The sequence below is a fragment of the Rhinoderma darwinii genome, chromosome 4, assembly GCF_050947455.1.
Source record: "Rhinoderma darwinii isolate aRhiDar2 chromosome 4, aRhiDar2.hap1, whole genome shotgun sequence".
NCBI classification, from domain to species: Eukaryota; Metazoa; Chordata; class Amphibia; order Anura; family Rhinodermatidae; genus Rhinoderma; species Rhinoderma darwinii.
Genome location: NC_134690.1, coordinates 350050721 through 350070209, shown reverse-complemented (window position 1 = coordinate 350070209; position 19489 = coordinate 350050721). Strand labels below are relative to the sequence as shown.

Sequence of the window (19489 nt, the reverse complement as noted above, 5' to 3'; positions counted from 1 at the left end):
CCCACACCGCCCGATAGAGGTGGAGCGAATCAGTTCTCACCGCCTCCAGCTTTTCAAGGATAGCGATACAATTAACTATATTAATAACCATAGAGAAATCAAGATCCATTGTACGCCACTTTGAGGCTATATAAATTCGAGCTGCCAGAAATATAAACTCGGCAAGTTTAAATTTGGAATTAGCCATTCTAGGAGGGATATTCCCCAATAAACACGTGGGTAGCCGTTTCGGGACATTAAACTGGCAGACATTGGATATTAAAGTACAGACATCTGTCCAGAACGTGGAGACTCGGGGGCAAGACCACCAAGTGTGATACATAGTAATCTCAAGGCCACAACCTCTAAAACAACTGGCCGAAACCGTGGGATAGATGGCGTGAAGCTTCGACGGGACATAATAGGCTCTATGGAGCAACTTCGTGGACGTCTCCACCAGTGATACCTGCCAACTGCCCCTACTTATCGTGTCACATCATTGTCTCCACTGTGCAGGGGTAAGCATGGTACCCATGTCCTCCTCCCATTTCAACATGTACGGCAATTTGGTATCAGGATGAGGAGTATTAAAGATACTATATAACATTGATAATAAACCCATTCTAGAAGGTGAATAAAGTAGCATTTTTTCAATAACAGTGTAGGATGTGCTAAATTGGGCCGGGAGTAACTTGTGCAAATAGGAGAACATCTGAATAGTCCTGTACCATTATTATTTTTAGGCCAGCATGTGAAATCTGGTTCTGCATATGAGGAGTGAACTGTAGCTGTGCACATCACAATATCATTAATGTAAACCCAGGATTTCCATTTTATAGCGCAATACTTTGGAAACTGTGAATTCATAAGGAGCATGTGAAAATGATGATTGGTTTAAGACATTTGTGGTCTTATAAATGTATAGTGGGACATTTATGATGTGAATGTATATAATTGCTGGCCCATAGTTTTGTTTATTTTTCAAGAACCTAAAGGAAAATATTAGGGAACTGTCTGAAGAGTAATTACCTACCCTAGCATTGTCCGAATACAGACTGTCCTATATCACAAAGGCATCTTGAAAAATTCTGTTGATGGATTACATCAGCTGGGACCTTAACCAAATGGTAAATCAAAGGGATCCATTAGACTTGTAGCTTGGAAATCTCCATGTGTGCATGTATTAATTTCCTATTGATTTCTATGGCTTCCCGAACAACATTAGCGTGAAAATCTATGAGAAAAAAGCTGAAGGGACATCATATTTAGATAAACACCTCGGACTCTTTCTTTTAGCAATTCAGTGAAGTCCCTTGCTAACAGATGAAAACTTCTGTCAGTATTAAATGTCAGAAGTTTAATAAAGCTGGAGGAACACTGTAATCCTTTTAGAATGAATAACTTCCTTTTTTTAACTTTCCCAAGTGAAATTTTCCTGTTATGTTTGTAACATATTAAGAAATAGACTATTTTGTGTAAAAAAAAAAAAAAAAGGGATATTACTTTACTGCGAAGCAGAAACGTAAACAGGATTTTTCAGATGTTCTAAGTTCAAAGTCCAAATAAATGACTGTTGTCGATCAAAGAAGGAATGGTCGTCCGTCCCCACCGTAACAACAGATTTACCATAATTCACACAAGTTTTGGCGTATAATCTTAATAAATTTGGCAAAGTAAATTAGTAAATTAGTTTAAAACTGGCGTTTAAAAACGCCAGTCTTAATATATTGCCCCCAAAGTGTTAAATGATAACATTCTTGTTGCCTTCAGCCACCACTAGGGGGAACTTAGGAGTTTATTGCATACATGCTATTATTTATATCACACCCACATATTCAGCAATGCTGTTGCTTGTGTACAAAAAGTTATTACATTAATTTTCTGAATTATGAGGAATTTATTTATCTGGAAGTTATACTGGAGAACTTGGCCTGGAAATTGCCATTTTGTTTTTTACAGATATAAAATGTTGCAAAAGAAAACCATTGTTCTTCATGTAAAATTCTCCACCATCCCATAGAGCAGGTGTTACCTGAAATGAGTTGTGGTTTTAGAACTCTATTTAACTTTAGACGAACTACACTATTATATTCCTCTTAGTATTAGGGTCACTTTCACAAAGTCGACTGTTTCTAGGAGTCTGAGCAAGATAATTTAACTGTGAAGTGTGGACGATTATCAGATTTTGGCGATCCAAAAACTTGGCAAATACATTAAACTCTTTTAAATCACTGAATCCGTATCAGTTGGATGTTCATTGGTGTATTAATAATGAAATTCATCCAGCCAGAATCTGTTTCAAGGGCACAAGCAATGTCTTGTGATAGATCATTTAGTATTACTCAGAAGACATGTAGTGTACACCAGCTTTTCCATCTTGTATATCCCAAGGTCATTCCAACCTGGAAACATATGCACACATATATGACCTTGCATTCCGCATTTTAATTATAGTAACATTTGTTTATTAAAAATCTGGTGGTTACTGAAGAGATTGGTAAAACTCTATAATTAAAACATGCAAATATATCTAGTGGTAAGTAAACCGTATAAATTGTTAACGGTGCAATTTAATAAAGTTGTAAAAATTTTTCTCTTATTTCTATCATTTTAAAAATAAGAAAGTTATTATAAATGTATGAATTTATTCCTGCTTTTTCTGGAATGTAAATTTGAATTGTGAGAATATTAGTGTCTTGTGTTTAACCCTGAAGTGTTTGAAATAGGTCACAGTAAGTTAAATCCAAAATAGTGTCAACATATCCTGGAGAACTTTCTACCACAGGGGTCAGTACCCCATTGATTCTGATCGACACGTCGTGGGTGCCGAGTAGATCAAGGGCAGGAGTTCAGTCAGTAATACTTTATACGTTTATTCTGCAATACTGACTGAACACTGTCTGGGTTGCTATTGTTGGAGCCGTAGGGGTTTGACGCTCTGATGCTACAGCAAAGGAACTTTATTTCAACATTGTGAGAAACTAGACATGGACCGCACATCCACAATATATACGTTGATCTGAGCCGCTAGGCATAATTTATAAACATGAACATGAGGTTCTTTGTTAACATTTTGATCAAACTTTATAAGCCCACTTGCCACTTCATGGCAACCTCTTTCAAAGTGGGTCCCTACTCTATCGCTTGCAGCACCGCATGGTGGCCACTGACATCGCAGCACCGCTCCTGCAGAGGGAGCAACCAAGAGGCCCAAAAGCACCCATGCTATCAGGCTGTGCCAAGCCTCCTTGGCTCTGGGCCACGTCCCCCCACATGTGCAGCACTACAGCAACAGACACCACCCCACAGCACCACAACATGTGAACAGATGGAATGAGCTCACCTTACCATGCGCCCCCAGTGGCCAACTGAGAGCACAAGCAAGAGCAGAAACTCTTGGATTCAGCTGAGCCAATCACAAGTAAGACAAGGTTTCTCATGAAAATCACAAGTAAGACAAAGTTTCCCATGAGAGTCTTAGGCTGGGTTCACACAACCTATTTTCAGACGTAAACGAGGCGTATTATGCCTTGTTTTACGTCTGAAAATACGGCTCCAATACGTCGGCAAACATCTGCCCATTCATTTGAATGGGTTTTCCCGACGTACTGTGCAGACGACCTGTCATTTACGCGTCGTCGTTTGATAGCTGTCAAAAGACGACGCGTAAAATTACAGCCTCGTCAAAAGAAGTGCAGGACACTTCTTGGGACGTTTTTGGAGCCGTTTTCTCATAGACTCTATTGAAAACAGCTCCAAAAACGGACAAAAAAACGGCACGAAAACGCCATGAAAACGGCGCGAAAAACGCAGTGAAAAACGTGAGTTGCTCAAAAAACGTCTGAAAATCAGGTGCTGTTTTCCCTTGAAAACAGCTCCATATTTTCAGACGTTTTTAGCTCAGCGTGTGAACATACCCTTACAGTTGCAGTTCTCAGTAACTTAGCTAAGGAAAGGTAAACACATAATTTCCCAGGCATCCCCAGTATGAGTTTGATTTTACAGGGAACAGATACTTCAAGCTATAAAATGGATTCTTCATACAAAATGGAGTCACATAAACACACCACTTTACTCACTTTCACAGTGGATCATGATAAATCTGCTTTACAGGCAGATTGAAAATATGGATGGGATATGGGTGTTACCCAGAGCCTGGTCAGTGACAGGCCTTTATTTCTTCTTATCTTATGGTAATTGTTGAGAAAAGTAATTTTGTGTATGGGTATTATTATCTAATCCATATTTAAAAATTTAAGGGGTTCTGTGAGGGTATGTTCACACGGCCAAATTTCAGACGTAAACGAGGCGTATTATGCCTCGTTTTACGTCTGAAAATAGGGCTGCAATACGTCGGCAAACATCTGCCCATTCATTTGAATGGGTTTGCCGACGTACTGTGCAGACGACCTGTTATTTACGAGTCGTCGTTTGACAGCTGTCAAACGACGACCCGTAAATTTACTGCCTCGGCAAAGAAGTGCAGGACACTTCTTTGCCGCGTAATTTGAGCCGTTCTTCATTGAAATCAATGAAGCACGGCTCAAGGTTTACGAGCGTCTCAGACGCCTCGTAAATTACGAGGAGGAGCTTTTACGTGTGAAACGAGGCAGCTGTTAACAGTCTGTCTTTTCACACGTAACTGCCTCTCAGCGTGTGAACATACCCTGAGATAGAAAACAATGGCTGTTTTATTTAAGAATCAGTACAACTTTGTCCATGAGGTGTGTTTCGTATTGCTACTCAGTCCTGTTCAAGTCAGCTGAAATACCAAACACAGCCTACAGACAAGAGTGTTCCCAGAAGAATGCAGCCATTTTTTTAATATCACGGAACCCCTTTAAGCTTTGATATAAACATATGAGACTTTTTTTCCTACAGGGAACATCCGCATCTTTATATCTTAAAAGTACAACTTCATTTAGCTTTGGTCGATTACACGAGAAAGACATTACAATCTCTGCGGGAATTCTTTACTATAATCTCTTTGGCATTCCCGTTGTTTCAATCATAAAATGTGCACACTGGATTAACTATGGATAGGGAAACTTTGATATATATATGTATGCTGACCACACTGACCTTTATCCTAGTATCACACATGAGAGCACTGGCGGCATATTGAATAAGGTAGGGAACATAATGTGAATCGGTACAGTGATAACTGTAATAGAAATTCCTACTGTTTTCTCATTTCCCACTAACTTCTATACAGAGGTTAACAAGTTGTGCTTATTGTTATAGGGCTGGTGTAATAGTGGGGTTCACTGGCTCGTGTCTCCCACTACTACTACCTCATTTATATCAGGGTCACTAACTAGGGTTATGCCGAGTTCCCCTACCTTTCTCTTGTATTAACGTCAATCTAATCACTTTGCTGCTAAGTAAGTGTATACAACTGTATAGTAAGTAAAAGTAATATTTATTAATACAAAGAGTAATCACACTTCGATATAAAACACCACACACAGAACACAGTAAATATTCACATTATAGTATCAGTGTATCCCAATACACATAATAACTTAATATGTACTAAGTACACAAATACTACACGTGCCACAGTACCAGTACAATATATTACAATACTATACTAACACCCACCCACTTAACTAAACATACATACAAGTTACAGTGTACTCATGCTTCTGTGACCCACCCCCACCTGGCTCTAACTATCCCCGTAACTACACAATAAGGGGCTGTAGGGAAAGAGAAAAGACAAAGGGTGTTGTAGCTGAGAGGGTTGCTGTCCAGGGCCTGTAGAGTGAGTTCAGGCCTGCATGATGGGTTACCTGGGAAGGAAAATGGTTAGGGGTTAGATATGGTAGAAAGGTTTGAGGGGAAGAAGGATAGGAGAGAAAGAGAGAGAGAAGGGGACAATACTTAGCGGTGCATGTGGTCCTAGGTTGGTGAGTCAGGAACAAGAGAGCTGTTGGTGTCTGGTGGGGGAGGCAGGAGCAAAAGAAGGATCAGCATGCCTGTTTCCCTTCTTATACCTTGTCCATGCACGTCTGTATGACATCACATGCTCATGCACGTGCAAAGGGGGGCATGGGACTGTTTATGGCTCCCCCCAAGGAATCTTATTATCTGGCGAGGAGGGGAGGGCAGGCAGTGGGAATGCATTGGATGTGTCCACTGTCTCCTCCCTCCTCCGGAGGCTGGAGATACACACCTATCTTTGGAGGAATATCTGCACTCACATGTGTATATATATATATATATATATATATATATATATATATATATATATATATAATACTTCCCTTTACACTTATGAAAGTTTTGAAAGACGCAATAGTCACCATGTACCCAGGGCCTATTTGTACCAATGCTATGAGGTGTAGACAGTGTAAGACTGGATTCACACATGCATTCTTTGGTGCAGTTTTCAATGCAAAAGAATTTAAATATACATCATTCCTTTACATATTTCCATCCTTACATGTTGGTTCCGAAATTTAGACTTGCTGCAGAAACTGCCTGACACCTTAATAATATAATAATATAAATAATATAATACATGTACGACGAATATGCGTTACACTAATATGGCACGTGCTGAGCCCGTCTCATATGTGGCTAGTGCTGGCTGTTTTATACAGCTATCACCCACCTGCAATGGGCGGAATTGGGTGTTTAACCCCTTGGATGTTGCGGTCAATAGTGACTGCAGCATCTGAATGATTAGACAGAGGGAGTGGGCTCTGTCCCCTAATTTGCCCTGGTTGACATTTCAGCCATTGGCCTAGTGAAGGCTTCCAGGTCTACCTTCTTTGCTTGATTATTAAGCTCTGCCAGAGGCAGGGCCTATTAGTAGAACACAGAAAAAGGCAATGCACTGCAATACATAAGTCTTGCAGTGTATTGCATGAGTAATCAATCGATTGCAGGGTAAAGTCCCCTAGGGAGGCTACAAAAATAAATAAATGTTTAATAAAAATGTATAAAAAAGTAAAATTCTAAAAAAAAACTTTTCTAATTTTTTAACAAAAACAATTAAGCAATAAAAAAATAAGCATATAGTGAAACCTCTCCAAAAGATCACTTCTTTGAGAAGACCACCCCCTTATCTAGACCTGATTTCCTAACATATTTTCACATCCAACCTACACTATGTTTCCACCTATCTTCTTTGAGAAGACCACCCCCAAAGAAGACCAATTTTCATGATTGGTGTGGTCTTTTGAATATAAAGCACTGCATGTTGCGCTATTCTTGCTGTCAAGACAATGAACACGACCCTGAAAGATCCCAGTGTAAGTTAATGTGTGCCATTGGTATTCAACAAATAACGGATTTGAAACTGAGTCGTTGCTTCCATTATAAACAGAAGCTACAACGCAGATGTTAACATTGTCTTAAAGAGGTGTACACTGTGACCCTCTGTTTATTTCACCTACTTTCCTTCCCATTTTCTGTATGCAGTTGGCAAGCAAATGGCTGTATGGCACCAGGTATGCAGAATAGGTGTCACATAGTAATATACATTCCAACTACATAAGGAGGACAAAGATAAGAGATGTCAGCACCGTAGATTTAAAGTCAGGCTGCAGCCAGGACCAGAACATTGCAGCTTTGGATAGATTTTAGCTCGTATAGGTATACAGTAAACCTATCAATCAATAGAAAGAGGGTTTCACCAGCAACATTATTCATTGAAAAATAAAATATATCAAATTCTCCTCCATAGTATCTGATAATGGTCAATTCAGTAAATCAATTTAAAAGAAGCCTTGATTACCTGTCCCGAAAACAGAGATATCACTAGTTATCCGTAGTGTATCTTCTTGATATGGAAATTAATATGAATGTACCGTAGTCAGATTTATGTTCCTTTACATAGAGTCAGATTGGCATCGTTCTCACAGTAGATTTTTTTTTTGCTTATCTGGATGAACAAAGCATGAAAATAATGATTAAGCTTTATGACCCTTTCAGGGAAAATCCAGTGAAAATGTTCTTCTGATCTTTTAAAGAAACATTGGAAAAGTTTAAGTTGTTAAAGTCAATTGTTGGGCCTCTTCTGATTTCCAGAATTAATGAGCACTCAAACCCTCTTAAAATTGAGATTTCTGTAACTGAAAATTTGCCAAATATTCCAAGCAGACTGTCAGTCACCCATCCCCCATCCCGCCTCACAATGCTTGCTCAGCTGTTTTTATAACTCCCATAGAACAGAATGGAGAGAGTCGCACACATGAGGTGGATATGCCGTGATATGCCATAAATATCTAATGTGGGAATAAACCTTCAATTTTTGCAGTTGGTGGTGGTCCAACCTCCCAGACATCACCAATGTTGTTAAGCAGGTTCAACTAGATGGATGTATAACTTTTTCAACCTTACTAACTACGCAACTACTGTATGTAATGTTATTTTCTCACACTTATCTATGCAATAACAAATTATTATTTTGACTGGCTACAACAAATAAACAGAACTGATAAAATCCCCATGTTAAATTGCGCTTTATCACCAGAAGTTCAGCAAAATGAAAACAGTGCTTGAGATTGTGCTGGGACTTCCCTGCTTGGAGAGAGAGACACATATCTGTTCATTCAGTAAAATAGCATTAAAATAAAGAAAATAAAAGTAATTTTGTACGGGGTTCAGATTACAGAAGATCTCATACATAATACATAGAAAGGTCTTTGCAAATAGTTTTTGAGTTTACTACCCAATTAATTATGTAGCATTAAACCTGGTTTTGTCTAGAAGTGCAAATTCTCTCCAAGTTTATTTGCAGCTTTTCCTTTGAGGACAGTAGCTGTTTGTATGAAGGACAGATACATTTATTTAATTATAGATCAACAATCTATTACATTGACGTTCGTTTGGCTGAATTATTATTAAAGGAAACAGTATTTTCGGAGGATCTTCTTTGAGAGTCTCTTGTAACTATTTCTGTCATACTGTAATCTCCTCAGTCGAAAAAGAGAGAATTTCTGTTGCCATTGTATTGATTTTGTTTGAGGCAAGAGTGAAGGAGGAAGTGGTTTTATTAATGTCAGGCACAGCTTTCGATAACATTGACAAACAGTGTAATGTTTCAACAGCTGAAGGGGATTGGATTTGTGTTCCCGAAGAAAGGTGCTTTTTTTCTATACGGTATCCTGGGCAGAAATAAGATATGAATAAAAGCAATGTGCATATCTATACTTGTATTGGTATTACCTCATGTTTGTAATATGTCATGCGTCCAGATTATTATCCCTAATTATCTATGATTCAGTATATCACATAAGGCTAGATGCTTATTAAAGTTGATCTATTCCGACCCAAAAAAGTAAGTACTAAATAAGGATTCAGGAACAGAGCCGGTTTTCTTTCCTTTTTTTTTTTGAGGTAAGTTGACAGTGAATATAATCATTTGAACACCATTCCAGTTTAAATATAGATATTTTACATTAAAGGTTGAGTAACTTTGTAAATACATTATGTTAGTTATCTTCCTGTATTATAGTCCAGAGCTGTGTACTGTTTTTTTGTATGCATTAGTTTATCAGCCATAACAAATTTGTGACCAGTGCAGTTTTCTTTTTGTATAATTTTTATACACTTTGCAGCAGACCTACTAATGCTATGTCATTTTTAACGTAAACTTAGACAAGGCAGTCAGAACATGTGCCAAATTAATGAAAGTTGTGCATGCTGTATGATCTAGTGCATCTAGCTAGACATGCAATTTATTAGTTGGCCGTTTACGACAGTTTTTATTTTTGCGACCAAATTTTTGCCCATTTTGTAGCATGTTGTTGCATTTTAAGCCACATCTTTTCTGCTAGACCACACTCTCTTTCCTGCTAAGCCACACCGCCTTTTGAAACATGTAGAATAAAGTATCTATAACAGTTAATAAATGTGCCACACAGGATGTGCGTCAGAATTGTGGTGCATTTTGAATAGGAAATCTGCCAAGTGTGTTTGCTTTTAGTTTGAAATGTATTTTTTTTAAATTATTTTTTTTCTAAATGTTTAATTCAGTGTAAGGGTATGTTCACACGGCAGCCTCCATTACGCCTGAAATTACGGAGCTGTTTTCAGGAGAAAACAGCTCCGGAATTTCAGACGTAATGGCATGTGCAGGCGTTTTTCGCTACGTCCATTACGGACATAATTGGAGCTGTTACGTCTCACGTCTTTTGACAGCGGCGCGTAAAAAAAATGACCGTCGGTACAGTACATCGTAAAACCCATTCAAATGAATGGGCAGATGTGTGCCGACGCTTTGGTGCCGTATTTTCGGACGTAATTCGAGGCTAAAACGCCCAAATTACGTCCGTAAATAGGGTGTGTGAACCCAGCCTAACTGGGTCTGGGCTAGCACTAGGGCAATAATTGCAGTGGGGATTTTTAGGAGATTGGTTATTTTATGTGTATTTTTTTATTTTATTTATTTTAGGATACTGGAACGGCTTAGACCCACATCATAATTGTACATTGGCGCAGGTTTACGGACAGAAATCTTCATTGTAAATATACAGCGGGCGGTCTTTAAACAATTAAATCTACCAGTGTTCCTTTTCGACAGAAATTGTTCTGGTTATTTACGTTCTGGGAAGTGCAGTCTTTACACCAGGCAAAATACAGTGGCCCAATACATTACAGGAGCTCCAGGATGTGTTTTAGGATAAGCCTACCAGTTGTTTCCAGTGACAACCAGCAGAATTGTGGCAAGTTATGCAATGCATTTATGAAAATACTTGCTACGTGGAATATATATACATTTACCTTCAAAGAATATATATATATATATATATATACACAGTATAGTGTATGTGTATATATATAGTTCACCAAAGACATGAACACAGCACTCCTTAAAACACTGTAAATCAGGCCAGACATACTCTTTAAATATTCTTTGAAAGTAAATGTGTTGTGTTGTTCACAAATTTTTATCTTCTTCTGTCATTGAGGCATGTTAGAAGATAATATCCTTGGGGTCTGAATGCTGAGGTTCCCACCAATCACTAGAAGAAAGGCAAGGCAGCTGAAGCATGGCCGCTCTGCAGTCCTTTCATTCAGGATTTCCATAAAAATCTGAGTACCCAAACCCCATCCTCTGACCTGTCTCTGAAGATAGTAAGATACAACTTTCCGTTTCTGCATCTACATGAAGTTTGCATGTTTAGTAACAGTAATTTATAGTATTTCTTATACTATAAAGTTGCTGATATTAACTGCACTGTTGTGCCCTAAAGTTCTTTGTTCAAATCCCAATAAGGACAACATATGTTTGGAGTTTGTATGTTCTCTCTATGTTTACATAGGTTTCCTACAAATTCTATAATTTTCGCATAACTTAAAAATCATACTGAGAGATTAATGGAATTTCTATGAAATTGGCCCTGAGGTGTCAGAGATAGGGAAATTAGATTTTTATCAAATTAGGAAATAGGGACTGATGCAAATAATTAATATGTTTGTGCCTCACTGTGGAATATGTTGGTGCTGTATAAGCGACTGAAAAAAAAATATTTTATATATACATAAATTGACTTTCTAATAGAAATATCTATTTACACTTAGAGTACAATTTCTGTGTTTAGAATATTTAATACTTTAATGCTCAAGGATTAAACTCTTGCTTGACTGGGTGAGCGTGGCTCATAAGTGAAGTATGTACGGTACCATAGTCAGGCCAAATTATGAAGAAAATAGCATTTTTCAGGTAACATTTCATTATACCACAGATTAAAAGCATTGATCCATTAAAAAGGTTTAAGTTCCCTTTTATGTGGACTTTATATTGGACATGCCTGCTGATCACGAGCTCTTCTGCATTATGAAAATATGAAAATCCTTTATGGGTCAAATATTCTTCACTCGCTCAACTATATAGAAATGAAATGATAGAAATGCAGCCAGTAATATGCTTTAATTATATACTCCGAGTCATAATGCCTCATTCATCAGCTAGTCACATGTTTGCTTTAGAACAATGTGAAGAATAAAATGACATTGAGTTAAGCTGTTTTCGTAGACAGTGTAATTTCTTGCAGTTTACTCCACGGTGACCTTCCGAAAAGAGTCATGCATCACTGGTTGGCTTAGCAAATATCCACATACAACAGACTGACAGCCTCATAAAAGTAAAAAAATATACCATGCATGTGATATATTAAGGATGGCAGAGAACAATTTAGGTAGCTTTTATTTTTAGATGTCTCTTTTTATTTTTAAAATATAATAAACGTCCGATTATCTGGAATGCTCAGGACAACCAGATGCCTGATTAGATTTTTTTGTAGCTTTATTATATAAAAAGGTAAAAAAAAAAGAAATACGTGAACCTTTTGATGTAAAGATCTAGCAAGACGATGGGTTAGTTCTTATAGTATGCTATTGCCCTGTAAGGAAAATTAAAGGTTACGCCAATGAAAAATATAAAAAACATCCATTAGATATGCCATTAATGTCTGATTGGTGAGGGCAGAACAAGCACCATAGACAGTTTGAATAATTATCTGCGTATGGGCTTGTTCTGAACCCTACATAGAGAGCAGCGCGTGTAAGAGCCCACTGCTGGCTGCCCTTCATAGCTTCTCATACACAGGACACGGTTCTGTACTCAGGGGAGGAGCCACTTCTAGCACTTCTCTGATTCTGCTCAGGGGAGGCCTCTATGTTTTTAAAGGGGCTATCTCACAAAAAAAATACTTTACTGACCGCTATTCATGGAAACAATTCTATTTGCACTACAATAGTTGTTTTAAATATTATTAATTTTTACCCTTTATGGGCTGTTCCTTCTGCAGAGCAGTGTCTGTGGGCAGGCAGCAGTGTGACTCCACTCCTACTACAACTCCCAGTAGTGCATTGCATATGACTCTCAGTAGTTCTCCATCGCATCGCAGTGCTGTCTTCCTTCACAGCCCACCGAGAAAAGTAATCCCTGTTCTTATACACCCCCTCCCCACCACGTATTCTGTACTTGGATAATATAAATTGTTAGAACCCACTGCTGACTGGCACACACAGTTCTTCTCTGCTTGTCAGAGTAGGAGAATGGAGCTGCACTGCGCATGTTCCGATTCTCCGCTGACAATTACGTAGGAGATTAAAGAGGGCACTGACCGATTCACATACAGTTATCGCATGCTTTATAGTGATAAAGCATACAATATAACGTAAAATAAAATGCTGAAATTGCTATTTCTTCTGCATGTGTACTGCATGTCTACGAATGTGTATTGCAAAATTTCACCAAAATAACGACCATTTGTCTCACACAAACAAGAGACCATACAGCTACATCTACATAAAAATAAAAAAGTCATTGCTGTAAGAATGTGGAAAGGCAAAACACAAAAAAACTCTTTTCGCTATCTGAACAAGTACAGCACCCAAATTTCCAACATAGAAAAGGGTTCAATTGGAAGCTTTGCAGTAGCCTCTCTCCTACTTAGGGTATGTTCACACGTGTTATTTTTGCCGCATTTTCTCCCGTTCTTTAAAAAAAAAAACACACGCACAAAAAAAGGGATTAGGAGCTCTGTGTCAGAGAAACAAAGCTCCAACCATTAAAAGATATGATATATTAAGATATTAATCAGCACAATATTTTTTTTAAAAATGTATTTTTAAAATTGTGTTCCAGGGTGGTCAATAGGCCATATGACTGGGTCCACATGTTGCGGTCAAAATGCAATATTTTCGGTGGACTGTACCAAAACTGTGACATTTCTCCCAGATTTTTTGCTAAATTTATTTAGACAGTGACGCGTGAACGCAGCCTTAATATACAACGTAAGAACTCAATACTTGGCGCTGTGGTTGCAAGAAGTACATGGTTTGTGCCCACATGATCACCCACGGTTGGGCACTACCCAGTGATCCCGTCCATTTAACCCTTGTGATGCCACGGTCAACAGCAATCGCAGCATTACAAGGAAAGGGAATCTCTATTATAGCTAATCGTCAGCCCCAGCAATTTTAAGGGACAACCCTGGGGGTCTAACAGCGGCCCCCCCCCCCAAGGCTGTCCTGTGTAGTCCCCTGTTAGGGCATGCCTGGGTTATGCCCCAACAGCTGCCTGGGAATTTTACAGTAATGCATTGGAATACATACGCATTCCAATGCATTATAATGAAAAACTTTTATTGTAAAGTAAAAGTTCCCTTATGGAACAATGAAAAGTTAAAAATAATAATTATACAAAATAAATATATCCCGAAATGAGAAAAACATACAGCAATGTAAAAAAATAATAATAATAATTTAAAATAAATAAAATAAATAAATAGAAACGTATGGCTTGCGGAATGAATTGAGGCAAAAGCATAAAAATCTGCATCCTCAAGGCTTTTTTTTAAAGCAGCCCCCAGCTTGGACAACCCCTTTAAGGGGTTAAAGTATACCTATATTTTATCCTTTTGATTGGCTTCTGTAAATGTATTACTTTTCCTTGCATGCATTTTGACAGAGAGAGAGAAAGAGAAAGAGACAGATTTCTGAAAACAATGTTAATGATTTTTCGTTTTCCATTTGCTACCACTCTTTGCTATTCTGAATGGCACTTTCTACAACGTGTCTGATGAAGTATCTGCCATAAAAGGTGTTGCTGTAACAGTAGTAAATGTCATAATGATATGCCCTCCACCTAGAAAATTAGCAAAATTTCAGTAAGCCTGCAGTGTCCACCACATTTGGGATTTTTGCCGTTCTCCTTTATGAAGGCATAGCACATAATGAGAGACTTATTTGCATTTTACGTTACAAATATATTGTAGACAAACATCTTTTCTTCTTTACAGTTCTTGACAGTATAATGATTTTAGAAAAATCTTGTAACATTTTTTCCTACGATGGACTTGCAGAAATTACATTACAGATATTAGCTGTAATCCTTAGTGGAAGCCAAACCTGAGTGCAAAAAAAGCTAATCCGCAAATTACTCGCTTATACACAATGCATCCTGCTGCACATTCAATGTAAATCTCTACTATTCAGAATGCAGAATATCAGTCATTAATTCTTGACAGCTACTTGAATAAAGGCTTTGAAAAGATAAAAATATCTAGTAGCATTTACTGTATAATAAAGTTCATGTATAAACAAAAATACTCTTTTGGCATTCTTTTTTTAATGAAGCTTAATAAGTAACGTGTACAATGTTGGTTATTATGTAATTACGGAAAATAATTATTTTGTTATACAGATTATACATTAATTTGGTAGGTTTTATGTAAATGAAAACATTAGTAATGTGTTAGCCATCTATCATTTTGTTTTATTATAGAATTACTGATGATCTTCATGTTTATGCCATTCATTATTCTAGTTATTAAAATAAAATATTAGTTTATAATAAGTAGTACATTATTCTGATAATATAGAAATGTGTAAATTCTGGAAAACCAAAAACTACACCCATTAGTATTCTAATGAGAGATTTTATAATACACTCCTCAACATTGAAATTGCAACACCAAGAAGAAACGCACAGGATTGATAGACATGTTAATGATATGCAAATGCTAAAAAAAATGGAAAAAAAATATTCCAAAATCTTTATTTATTTAGTATCGAGTGTGAGCGCCACGCACAGAAATACACGCACTTACACGCTTGGCATTCTATCAATGAGGTTACTAATGGTTGTCTTAGGAATGTTATGCCACGCTGAATGCACTTGGACACGCAAATCATCAAGATTGGCTGTTGGCAGCTCCTTTTGCAATTGCCGACCAATGACGTCCTAGATGTGCTCGATGGGAGACAAGTCTGGAGACGTTGTAGGCCAAGGTAGCACGAGCAACATCCGGCCTGGCATTGCAAAATGACTTCTTGGACACTTTGGAGAAATGGCAGTACCACTGGATCCACAACCAAATCAATGTAACACCGAGCTGTTAGTGTAGCTGAAATGAAGACTAGAGGGGTCTGGCTATCGTACATTATGCCACCCAACACCATAATCCCGGGAGTAGGACTCGTGTGACGTTCCCTTGTAAAGGCCTCTTTATAGCGTTTCCCACGTGGTCTCCAGAGCAATCTTCGGATATCATTGCATCCAAGACCAAAGCGGGACTCATCACTGAAGAGGCTAGACCTCCTTTCCAGCCTCCATTGCCGTCTTGCTGTGCACCATGATAGCCTTTAAGAGCGGTGGCGTGTGGTCAATAGTGGCCAGAACTTAGTTATTCGGCCAGAACTTACAGTAGTTATTCTGAAACAGACCTGTAAATCTCCTGCTATGACAGAGGTAAATAATAAAATGTTGCTCACCTGCAGCCACCACTAGAGGGAGCTTCAGAGCCTACTGCACAGTGTGTTATTATTGAGATCAATACCTAAACAGTATACAGTAATTTCCGAAACTCCCTCTAGTCGCAGCTCCAGGCAGCTAGAATTTTAACATCATATATATATATATATATTAGGCGAGGACGTGGTGTCCGAGGCACAGTTGAGTTATTTTTTTACTCAGCTCTCTCCTACCAATTACAACCAAACTCTATGAAATGCTTCAAAGCTAATTTCTCTCCTTCTTTCCAATTCCTTATTATTATTTCATTTCGACGATAGAAGCAACAACAACAGGTAAGTTTTACTGGACGAGGTGGACAATCGAGTTGAAGCGTAGGATTTTCGAGTGGGAGTGGTGGACAATCGAGTTGGAGCGTAGTATTTTTGGGTGGGAGTGGTCAAGTGGTGGATATTTGTGTTGAAGCGTAGGATTTTCAAATGGGAGTGGTCGAGTGGTGGATATTCGAGTAGGAGTGGTCGAATGGTGGATATTAGAGTGGGAATGGTCGAGTGGTGGATAAGAGCGGGAGGGGGGAAAGCCCGAAAAGGCTAATAAACGCCCAAAGAGGCTAATAAAATTCCAAAGAGGCTACACTTATATTTTTTTATTATATTTTTAAAAAATATTTAGCATCATTCCTTTTGCTAGCAAACCCGTTTAACGGGTTTACTATACTAGTTTAACTATTGGTCTTTTCAGGGTATTTGAAGCTCTGTTTTATAAAACAGAAATGAATCTGCACAGAAGTTTGGACCTATTTAGATTTAAAGAACAAAAGGGTGTTTAATGGTGGATACTCATTTTAAGTTTTGAGGTCTACATTGCAGTAAGTCTACATTGTTTTTTGTTGTGTATTTATATATAGGTGTATTTTATTTTGAATATACTATTTTGATCTACATCTGGCTGTTGAACTTAGGCTCTGTTCACATTTCATTTTTTCCCTATGCTTGGCGTATGCATCGGGAAAGATCCCGACGCATATGCTGAACACATCCATGTGCCCAATGCGCGTGGTGTATGCCAAAAGAGTGGGCATGCTTTTTTTTCACTGTATAGAAAAGTGTAGTCTTCTGCGCTTTCCTATACTGAGAAACCGTAAAAAAAATATATATATTGCAGAATTTTTTTACAATGTGAGTTAATGGGTGATGACATGAGATGTGAACAGAGCCTGGCCGTTTCTGGATTCTCCATTTTAACGCGTCAAATGCCAGGTAATTTCTCTTCAGGTGGGTAGATTCTAACTATCACACCTTTTATATTAGCGTTTCTACTTCATTTATTTCTTTTTGGTACGTGCTCAATAGTAATAATGATCGCATATTTTATTATTTTAAAGTGCATTTCATGTCCTCCTTTGAATGGACTTACATGCCTTTCATGGAGAAGATCATCTAGAGACCAGTTGAAATATTGTGAACAAAGCATGTACATTGCATTTTCCGTTCATGTTTAAAATGATTGTAATGAGTTCAGGCAGAGTCACCTTCGTCTTTACTTCTGTAAATGGTTTTAAACTTTTACTGTCTGTTGTTCCCAATCATTGTGCTCAGTAATGATGATAAAAGATCTTTAGATTTTTCTCCTTTTCTCTTTTAAGACAGTATTTATAATAATCTTCTCTCCGGGTTATTCGAAGAGTAATGATTAGATTCTTCTCCACCCTTTACAGTCTTACCATTTTCATCTGTAACACAATTTTCAAGTCAATTACTGTTTTATGGTTTATATGTTCAATTTATTTTCTAACTTTTACGAATTGAAAGTATAATACATTGAGAGGTCATTTTTCTGTAAGTACTAAGAATTTTTTACGATTATTGGCATTCATCTAAAATTAATTTGAAAACGTAAAATATCTGTACATAGTGTAGATTCCAATTATACTCATAATATTTACTAATGCTTATTCTCTATCCGGAACTACAGTATATTTACTGTGGCATTAGTAAACTAGTAGTAGAGAACTAGAAGGGTCTTGCAACAACTTGATGTAAAGCCATGTCCGTTGGCAACTGCTATATACGAGCAACATGTTGTCAATGGGCCACCACGTGGTGCTTTGTACTGTTAACTTTGTACCTTGTGGTGGATGCAGTTAAAAATGTATTGGGGTAGATTTACTATTTTACTACTTACTGTGAGTTTGGCAAGTCTGTGACAAGGTGGTCGCGTTTTAGTTTGATTTTCTATTTTGACACACGGATACATATAAATGAAGTGCATCGGGATATGTGCCTCTTTGCGCCAAAATGCAGTGAAACCTTATAGTCTCAGTTTAGACCACAAATCTGTTGGTTTATTTTGTGCCACACATTAGCGCCTAAAACATTCTTAAAACACTAAGAAATGTGGTTGCGGTTGGGAGGGTTAGAATCAGTTCACACGTTGCGTAAATACCGCGGATTTCCACAAAGGAATTCTTTGTGGAAAATCCGCAGCATAATACAGTAGCAGCAACGTGGATGAGATAGAACAAATCTCATCCACACGGTGCATAAATAGTGAGCGGAAGAACCGCTCATAAATTTACATGTGGTGCAGAGTTTTATTCTGCAGCAGGTCACATAAATTTGCGTAAACACTGATATTTGTTGCGGGTTTTCCCCATTGAATTCAATGGGGCGGTAAAACCCACAACAAATAGCAGTTGTTGCGGTTATTACGGCGTAATCGCAGCAATTTCACCTAAAAAGCGGAACTCAGAAAAAAAAATGTGAAAAAAATTATACTTAACCAGAAGTCTGTGTTCTTCCTCCAGCCCGGCCTTCTGGGATGACGTTTCATCCCATGTGACCTCTGCAGCAGCAGTCACATGGGATGAAACATCATCCCAGGAGGCCGGCCTAGGCGACATTAGAGTGTCGGCCTCCTGGGTTGACGTTTCGACCAATGTGACCGCCGCTGCAGCCAATCACAGGCTGCAGCAGTCTGCTGGGATGAAATCCTAGGAGGCTGGCCTGCTAGCAGGCTGGCTAAATGCTCAGCAGTTTTCCGCAGTGGACATTCTGGCTGAAAAACTGCACCACAGTTTGGTGCTGTTTTTCGCCTGAAATTCCCTGCGGCCATCGGAGCAGATACCAGATACCGCGGCCTGGTACCAAATGATCCACAGTCCGGTATTGGTCCGCGGCCCGGTGGTTGGGCCCCTTTACAAGCAGCAATGTGTAATTCCTCCACTGTTCCTCCCTATCACCCGAATTACTCTCGCTAGTAAAGGGATCAATTTGGGAATGGATATATATT

At 38.3% G+C, this 19489-nt stretch overlaps 1 protein-coding gene across 3 annotated transcripts in view; it reads left to right on the top strand.

Moving 5' to 3' along the window:
* SYNDIG1 (synapse differentiation inducing 1) overlaps nucleotides 1–19489 on the top strand; it is a 227334-nt gene that overhangs the window by 84025 nt on the left and 123820 nt on the right. The gene's annotated exons all lie outside the window — the stretch shown is intronic.